Below are 10,085 nucleotides of genomic sequence, written 5' to 3' on the forward strand. Positions count from 1 at the left end.
TGTCTATGCTCGTGCCAGATAATACTACAGTCAACAACCTTTGTAACGTTAGCTCCCACTAGCCATGTTCAGACGTAAGTGTTACGTTTCAAATAATTGATGCTGGGCTAGCTAGTTATTTTTAGTTGTGTATATGGATATGGATCTGGAGTTGAGATGTCTGTATTTGGCGTTTGTTATGTTCTATGAACCAACGAGTATGTGATTGTGTAGTGAAAAACAAAAATAATGAGTTGATGAATGGAAAACGGGTCTTGGTAACCTGAACTTTGATGTGATGCCAAATTAGACAGGTGATTGATTATCAGCCTCTTTCACCGGCGATGTCGGCGCTGACAGGATTCGGCATGCCGACGTTACATAACGGTGTCTCCGTGACCGTTTAAGATATTCAGAAACTCTGAAACCGGAGCTTTGCGCCTATATAGAGTGCCATTACGGTAGCATAGGACTACTGACACTTCGACCGTCCAATCACAGAAGATTCCCATGTGTCACATTTAATGTGAGCTTGTCACTACCGTAACTCCTGAACCAATTGTGCTATCGAAAAAATTACGACGGTTTCCAAAAGCAGAGAGCCGGAGCTTTCCGATGGAGTGCGGATACACCAGTCATTACGGTGACGACTGGCCGGCAGCTCACACAACATTTTCGTGAGGTTCATAGGCCAAGAGCGACATCTGCTGGTGAAACTGTAATTTGAAAAAATCAATATTAAAGTTGTGTAGATTTCCCCTCTTCATATTCATAGTTTTCAAACTATGTACAGAATTTTTATATTGTGCCCCATTAATCCTTGTCTATAAAGGTAAAATAATAAATTTTTCATGTACCAGTGTTTTAAATATAGGCCTACATAACTATATTTAATTTTGAAATATTTTTGTACCATGGTTCAAAACTGTATTTCACTGTAGAATCCCTGAGTATTTTGTCTTGTATTTGTGATTACAGGCTCAATGCTTCGATATGTGCAAGGAGGACACAAAGCCAAGTGGAAGATCCAGATGATCAACCATCTACAAGCAGACATCAACCATCCACAAGCAGACATCAATCACCAACCAGTTCCTTATTCAAGGATACTTAGTACTGTTTTTACAGTTTTGACAGATCTTTATTTAATAGTGTGTCATTTATTTTTTATTTTAAATTATTTTATTTTATTTATTTATTGTGTTTGGTGCCATATTTAGTTAGTGTTTAGTCAGTGTGTTATAAAGATTTATTTATTATTTATCTCTTATTTTTTCCAACAGTTTTTGAAACATAAATGTTGAAAAGTTATTTTGTAAAATAAAGAGAAACGCAATGACAAATACTGAGTTATTGTTCATTTCTGGCGGCGGCGGCGGCGGTGGCGGCGGCGTGGGGGGGCACCACAAAGCATTTGTGCTTAGGGCACCCAAATGGCTAGTGCCGGCCCTGGATTAAGTTGCCCTGTATATGGATCACTTTAACCATCCATGATATGTATGAAAATGATACAAGTTTTGCTTCAAAGTTTTATTTCACAAAATGTAGTGCAAACAAAAATGAACAGTATAAAAAAATATGAACAGTATGTAACTATAAATGAACAGTTTAAATTTAGCTTAACTGTCAGCTCCAGCTCTTTTTTCATTAGCAGTTTTTTCTCTCTTTTCTCCCACCATCTCTGTCACCAGCCAGATGAAGCCATGTCTGAGACTGAAGAAGTCATTGGGTTTCTTCTAACAGCACCTTCAGAATGAAGAACATTAGAAAGAGTAGTGTTATTACCCACATAACCGGCATAAGCACATATTAATTATTTCAGTAAATATTTTTAGCCGATTACAACTACTAATTTTAAATTCGACCCTCATGCACAAACAAACAGTAGCAGTACAATTAATTGGCGCAAATACATAGGCAGTCGGAGATCGCATCAGTCCATTTAAACTTGAGCTTACCGGTAGCCCTTTTGGTTTAGTCCTTTTCCCCATGCGTTTTGATTTTTTTTAAGTGTTTTTTCGGTGACTGCTCCTGCTCTCCTCAGCTCCGTCGTCTACAGCCGAATGAATGGTAAGTCTTATTGTTCAATGCTTGTGGCGTGCGCTGCCAATCAGATTGATTTTACTCACCTGCTGAGGCACACCTTGGAGCGAGAGCAACATGCGCGCCCAATGTCACACACACAGAGTAGTGCGCGCACCCGCTGTCACACAACACAGAGCAGCGTTGCCGCTGCCACACCTCCAGGCCGATCGCCGCAACAGTAGTTTATGATATAATGTAATGCACTGCAAATTTTCAAAAAGTTTTTATATTTCATAAACTGTATGTATGACTTTCAGTTGAATCAGTCAGTCACTTTTCAGATGCATAGAGAGGGAGAAGACATGCAAAGGAGCGTCACCTCTCACGTGACACTGGTTGCATCACTACAGAAAAGTACTGTGATTGGTTCGTTGTGGCCAGGGGATTGTGGGATTTGTAGTTTTTGAAAGACCGCACATAAGCTAGGTTACTCGCCAAACCAGTCTCCCGGTCCGCGCACACACACTTTTGAGGGCAAAGGCGAGTGAAATGTTTGCACTAAGAGAAGCACATAGAAACTGCGAAAGATGGCCACTCGACCATATATTCATGTTGGTGAACGGGCAGAGGCGCCGCGCATAGATCTCTGGCTTCGTTACTCGCTAACGTTAGCAGCTAATCACCACTGACACGCCTCAGCTGCGTTAGCACCCAACGTTAGCAGCTAATATAATTTATATACCACACTGGGCGTTAGCAGCTAAGCAGCTAATATAATGTATATACCACACTGGGCGTTAGCAGCTAAGCAGCTAATATAATTTATATACCACACTGGGCGTTAGCAGCTAAGCAGCTAATATAATTTATAAACCACACGGGAGCTGCGTTAGCTGCTAATATAATTTATATACCGTGCTTCATATCGCTTCATATAGACACAGGTGCGGTGTTAGCAGCCAATGTTAGTAGCGCTTAAAGTTAGCGACCGCTTTTAGCAAAATCAGACATTAGAGATCATTAAAGTTGAATCAAACATTTTCATCAGAAAAGCAGCAGGCTTAGCGAGGATGCTAACGCAGCCATAAGCCTGGGTCTAGTCACCGCCTTCACACGTCTTAAAGAACACACTTCTGTTTAGCTAATCATCTTATGGTTTTCTCCTCCAAAGACCTAGGTTTTGTGGAACCATAACTTAGTGAGAATAAAATCGCCATTTATTATCATTAGTTCAACAAAATTTAAAAGGTTTAAAATTCACTTACCGAGCCAGTTGAAAGATGAGAGGAGCCAGGTGAAAATTAGGCAAATAAGGTCCTGGTCATGTGCTGCAAAAGACTCCACTCTGCCATCTGGGCAGGTGTCAAAGTGTATGGCCAAACTGAAGTGGTTAGGAAGTGTCCCACGTGTGTTTTGCCATATCACATTTGCCAATTACAAATTAGGTGTGGCCCAAAAGTAAAATCTATTATCTGGGCCAAGCGCTTCAATTACAGAACTGTCCCAGAGGAGAAATCCCCACACACTCAAACCTCACAAAAAGAGGGGAGAGACACAAAACCCTTTCGTTTTGAAGCAGATGGTAGACCCATTTGTCTGTGATGCAATAAGGTTGGACACATAGCACGGTTCTGCAGGGCACAGATACAGTCTGCTGTAGGTCCCATCAAAAGCTCAACACACCAAGCAACAGTACAACCAAATGATGCCGTAGCTACCCCAATTTGGCTGCAGGAAAACTAGCGCCCTCTGGTGTGGGGAGCCAGACACCAGGAGGGGGGCTCTCAGGCTCAAGTAACCAGGACAAACGTCCACCTGAACTCATAGGGGAATGTCCAATAGTGGAAGTTAGCATGGGAGGTATCACAGTTCCATGCCTACTGGACACTGGGTCCATGGTCTCCACTATTACAGAGGATTTCTTTATAGAGCACTTTCAGTCACAAGGCGAAGATAAGTTGTGACAATGCAACTGGCTGCAGTTGAAGGCTGCAAATGGATTGGGAATCCCCTACATAGGTTACTTGGAACTTGATGTTAATGTCCTGAGTAAGACCCTCCCCCGGATGGGGGTATTGGTTGTGAAGAGCCCAGAAGACCCTTGTATTAAAGAGCAAAAATTGTCTGTGCCTGGCTTGCTTGGTATGAACATCATTCAACGTTGCTACTATGAGCTGTTTGTTAAGCTTGGTCCTGACCTTTTTGAGCTCCCCCTACTGAAATCTGCTGGTCCAGGCTGGAAAGAGGCCTTGTTGCAGTGCCACTCCATTGAGTCACTTAAAGAACAAGGATACTTGGGAAAAGCTAAGGTTAAAGGTCGACCTGTACGTATTCCAGCAGGCTCCATGAAATTCATCTCTATTGTTTGCCCAAGTTCTGCTACCACCACTCTTCCCTCAGTTTTACTGGAACCCCCATAAGATGGGAGCTGTCTGCCTCCAGGTGTACTGATCTCTAAGGCCCGTTTGGCAGTAAACAAGGGCACTGTGGAGATACCTGTTGTATATGTGGGCTCACAGGATGCATGGCTCAAGCCTAACACCCCACTGGGTGCGCTGCATGTGGCTGAAACAAAGTCTCCCCTGTGTTCAGTCACTTTAGAAGACAATGATGGAAGCCAAGTGGCTGTGGTGCAATCCATTACCGCTTACAGTAACTCAATGTTTAATCCTTCTTGTGTCTCATGGCCTACCCTCTCATCAGAGCAAGAGCAGCAAGGGAAGTCACTATTGGAGAAGTATGTAGGCGTCTTCAGCCGTGGAGAGGGAGATCTGGGTTGCACCACACTGGTGGCACATGAGGTTCCCTTGATGGATGACATCCCTGTCCGCCAGCGCTATAGGCGGCTTCCTCCCTCTCAGTATGAGCAAGTCAAGGCTCACATTCAGGAGCTGCTAAGTAGTGGCATCATTCAGCTGAGCTGCAGCCCCTATGCATCACCCATAGTCATTGTTCAAAAGAAGGATGGGAGCATAAGGCTGTGTGTGGACTATAGGCTCCTTAATGCAAAGACAAGGAATGATGCTTATCCACTGCTACGGATAGAAGAGTCCCTGGATGCCTTTGGTGGGGCAAGATGGTTTTCCACACTTGACCTGGCCAGTGGATATAACCAGGTGCCCATTGCTGAGAAGGATAAGGCCAAAACAGCGTTCTGCACCCCGTTCGGACTTTTGAGTTCAATCGAATGCCTTTTGGTCTGTGCAATGCACCCAGTACCTTCCAGCGTTTAATGGAGCGCATCTTTGGTGATCAGTCCCTTCAGTCACTCTTGTTGTATCTTGATGACATTGTTGTATTCTCATCTACCTTTGAAAATCACCTGCAGTGCTTGGAATTGGTCCTGGCTCGCTTGCAAGAACACAACTTAAAGTTGAAGTTCAAAAAATGTCAGTTTTTTCAAAGTGAAGTTAAGTATCTGGGGCACATAGTTTCAGCAGCCGGGGTGGCCACCGACCCAGACAAGATCAGTGTGGTGTCACAATGGAAAAGACCCACCACTGCAACAGAGCTCCAGTCATTTCTGGGTTTTGCATCTTATTACTGCTGCTTTGTGGAGGGGTTTTCAAGGCTGGCAGCACCCTTACACCATCTTGTGGCAGATGTAATTGGAAGCAAACACAAGCCCAAGGGCAATGGCAAGTGCTCCATTGTGGAGAAGTGGAATGAAGAATGTGAGCAGGGGTTCAAGACCTTGAAGGAGTGATTAGTCAGTGCCCCAGTCCTTGGCTATGCAGACTTTGCAAAACCCTTTGTTCTGGAAATCGACGCGAGTCATGCAGGACTCGGTGCAGTATTGTCCCAGGATCAAGAAGGTCAATGTCAACCTATTGCCTTTGCCAGCCGGGGCCTTAGATGCTCAGAACGCAACATGTCAAATTACAGCTCAAAGAAGCTGGAGCTGCTGGCCCTTAAATGGGCAGTGACGGATAAGTTTAGAGAGTATTTGCTACATAATAAGTTCAGTGTCTTTACTGACAATAATCCCCTGAGCTACTTGAAAACAGCCAAACTTTGGGCCGTGGAACAGCGGTGGGTTACAGAGCTGGCTGCATTTGACTTTGAGGTCAAGTATTGTCCAGGCACCGCAAAAAGGAATGCAGATGCTCTGTCTCGGCAGCCCACATGTGATTCTATTTCCTCTGCAACCCCTGGCATCCAAGTACCCAACATGATCCAGGAGCAAAAGCATGGGCCACAGATTCCACCTCAGGACATTGTCACTACGCTGGCAATTCAAGCCCTACCAGTGCGGGAAAAAGCTGACTTAAAAGCACTTCAGGAAGCCGATCAAGTGATTGGTATTTTTAAGTTATACTGGCAGCATTCAAAACGGCCATCAAAACAAGAACTGACCTCAGGGCCCAAAGATGTCCACAAGCTTGTCCAACAATGGGACAGGATTTGTATGAAGGATGGAGTTTTGTATCGCTGTATCAGACCACCAAAAACAGGGGGGGAAGTTCTTCAGCTCCTGCTCCCTGAGTGTCTTAAAGGCGAGGTGCTCAAACATCTCCACGACGACCATGGTCACCAAGGGGTCGAACGGACTATACACCTGGTGAGAGAAAGATGCTTTTGGCCCAACGTGTGGCAAGACATTGAGAAATACTGCCACAACTGTAATCGCTGCCTGGTAGCTAAAGCCAATCAACCTAAAGTCAGAACATTTCCTGGTACCATAATGGCATCACAACCTCTGGAGATTCTGGCCATGGACTTCACTGTCTTGGAGAAAGCTGGTGATGGGTGAGAGAATGTCCTGGTCATCACAGATGTTTTCTCTAAATTTACCCAAGCTTATCCGACTTCAGACCAGAGGGCTAGCACTACAGCTCAGATCCTAACAGAAAAATGGTTTTACGCATATGGAGTCCAAAAACGTATCCACAGTGACCAAGGCAGGAACTTTGAAGTGGAGCTGCTAAAACAGCTGTGTAAAATATATGCCATTGAAAAGAGCCGCACCACACCATATCACCCTGAGGGTAATGGGCAGTGTGAGAGATTCGACCGTACCTTGCATGACCTACTTCGCAGCCTCCCACCTGAAAAGAAAAGGAAATGGCCGCAGTACCTGCCACAGATCCTTTTTGCATACAGCATAATAGAACATGCTTCCACCAGCTACTCCCCATATGAGTTAATGTTTGGACAAAAAGATAAGCTACCTGTTGCTTTTTTGCTTGGCACCACAGACAACAACTCAGCCCCATGCTCCACCCACGACTGGGTAGTAGAGCATCAGAACCGGCTACAAACTGCATACCACCATACCAAGGACCAGCTTAGATTGGCAGCTGAATGTAGAAGTAGACAACTGACCCCAAATGTAGCAGAGATACTGGCACCAGGAACCCTCATACTGCGAAAGAACCATCCACTTGGACGCAATAAAATCCAGGACGCCTGGGACCATGCACCCTATGAGGTTGTGCACTGTTTGGATGACAAAGGAAGGGTCTACAAAATCCGACCCAGGAATGGAGCTGGGCCAGAGAAAAATATAAGCAGGACTGAGCTTAAAGTTCTCCCCCCTACTGCCACTGTTGACACCCCTGAATCTCCTTCACCTGAACTGCATAGTTTGCCTCAAGGAGAGGAAAATGACTTTGATATGGCAGAAGATGAAAGTGAAATGGGCAGTTTAATTATGGTTGATATACAGCCTTCAAACTCTGTAAACTTCCACATGCCAGCCAACCCTCACAATTTGCAACCTGAAGGCCCACCAGCCACAGTACAGCCAGAGCCCCAGATCACTCCTCTAACAGACCCATCACCTGATGAGTCTCCTAGTACTCCCCCTGTTCTTGTGAGGCGTTCCCAGAGGACCACAGCAGGGCATCACACCAACCCATTTAACCTGCCACAATCTGTATACAGACCAGTTGAAAATAACAGAAGTAACAGTGACCTTAATGTTTCTCAGGCATCCAGCCAGCCAGTTTATGCAGTGTTCAGGCCATGGGTTTAAAACTAATATGAAGTTTTATTTATTTTATTTTATTTGTCACTGGGACGGCGACCTTTCAAAGTGGGGGTAGATGTGGAAGGGGAGGAAACAGGAAGTCTGCAGGAAAAGGGGCAGAGTCTATAAAAGGGGGTGGGAAGCACACCTGGGCCTTTTCTTTCTTCCTGCACTGAGACACACCTGAGGGGGAGCAACTTGAGACCAGGCTTTGTTTGGTGTTTGATTGGGTAGGCTTACTTTCTAAAAATGTCTTACAAAAGGTTAAAAGCATGATTTTAAAAGCCTGATCTTAAAAGTGAATCACAGTATTAAAGACTTGATAAATAATGTTTAAAAACTTTATCATTTGTTAGATTCTTCATGCTTGGTGAGGGACTTAAACTTGGAGTGATTGCTTAGGCACATCAGCCAAAATCAAGGTATGCTCAAGCCTAATGGGGATATTTGTTAAAATGGTGTTTTAGCCTCTTTGATTAAATATGAACATGATTATTGATATAGATTCCATGCAGTCACCTGCATGTCTCCAACTGGGGGAGGGGACAGTTCCAGTCTAGCAAGGTATATTATTGTTATATTGTTTTATGTTTTTTTGTAAAATGTTTTTCATTCTTGTAAAGTTTTCTTTTGTATATTGATGTGCTCCTGTTTCTTTTAGTTTGCAAGTAAAGACATCATTAGAGGAGCCAACCACTGTTTTCCCCAGACTTATTATATTCAATGTACCTTTAACTAAACTGATTTATATGGGCCATTTTATTTTGGGTTTTCTTTTGTGGGCTTTTCTGCTTTACTTAAGGTTTTATGCATAGTAAATAAAACCTATATATTTTTGTACAGCAGTCTCTGGCTCCAGTTTATTCTGGGTCTTGTGCATGGAGTATCACCAGGTCACATTTAATAAATCAATCACGAGGGAACCACATTTTTATTTCATTATACAACCTGTTGTATATTGACCAATAAACTTCCTTGTATCCTTGTAGCATTAAAGCTCCACACAATAAGGACCCTGGCTGGCCAACTGGGAACCAGAGAATATCATATATAAGCAGAAAATATGATGATATGATTGGCCCCTCAATCAGGCCATGTCCATCTGTGATCTCAGTCACCCACTCCATGCTTACTTAACACCACTGCCACCAGGGATAGAGTAACAGTGATAGGCTATAATAGAGAAATGCCCTTAGTAACAATAGCTAACATTAGACCTGCACATTAACTTTACTATGGGCAGTGCGTTCCAAGTACTCAAATTTTGAATGAGAATTGTCAAAGCTCTTTATTTTTTGTAAGTGGAGAAAATAATCATTTTGACATGCCAGATATGAATTACAGATATCTGTATTTAATCCAGGAACTCTGTTGTACTGAAACAACCTGCTGTGCAGTAGCGTGAGATGTGCCAGGAACAGCACCGAAAAGGATGAGCCAGCGCCTATTGGTGGATTAGCGCTGAGGCGGATACTCAGCCAACCAATGAGAATCAAGCAAGTTTATCTAGCAGGAAGACCTCACTGACGGCACCAACCCAGGAGAGGCGAGCGCCTTCGAATTTGTGCTGTGTCTGATAAGTAAACACGTTTTTGGTACCTATTATACTTTCATGTTTGCAGATAGCTTAGTTTAGTTTAGTTTATTAGTTTATTATGTCGTGGACAGTCCCAATTGATTAACTGCAATTCAATGACAGTAAAAAGGGCAGCTTTAGCCAACATGGCTAATATCCTGCTGTAGTCCCCGGCCAGATGACAATAGGCACCCTAAAAAACAACCGCAACATTACCTACCATGTGTCAAGCAAATGCTTCTTAGGTCCTGCTTATTTTAGTTTTCAGCTGATGTGTAGCCAGACCTCCAAGATTTCATGCGTCGGCTAGCAGGCAAGCTACCTGCTAGCGAGTAACATTAGCCCCAATTCATATCGTTCTCTCTTGTGTGAAGAGCACTTCGTAACAAACGCCATCCTGAAATCTGGCAAGTTAATGTGACTTTATTTATCTGCAGCTGTACGGACTTCGTGCATTAGGAGCCCTTACTCAATTCGGCATCCAACAAGATGCACTAATTTAACTAATATTTCAGTTCTTCCGAAGTCTGATAA

The 10,085-nt window shown here is 43.7% G+C and overlaps 1 protein-coding gene across 1 annotated transcript in view; it reads left to right on the forward strand.

The window, feature by feature from the left end:
- Nucleotides 1–8,143: 8,143 nt before the first annotated feature.
- Nucleotides 8,144–10,085, forward strand: part of ldah (lipid droplet associated hydrolase) — a 31,588-nt gene continuing 29,646 nt past the window's right edge. The window contains 3 exon segments of the mRNA XM_030081957.1: nucleotides 8,144–8,205; nucleotides 8,332–8,397; nucleotides 9,339–9,555. The gene's annotated coding sequence lies outside the window, so the exon portion shown is untranslated.

This window comes from Myripristis murdjan, chromosome 22 (genome assembly GCF_902150065.1).
Source record: "Myripristis murdjan chromosome 22, fMyrMur1.1, whole genome shotgun sequence".
Lineage (NCBI taxonomy): Eukaryota > Metazoa > Chordata > Actinopteri > Holocentriformes > Holocentridae > Myripristis > Myripristis murdjan.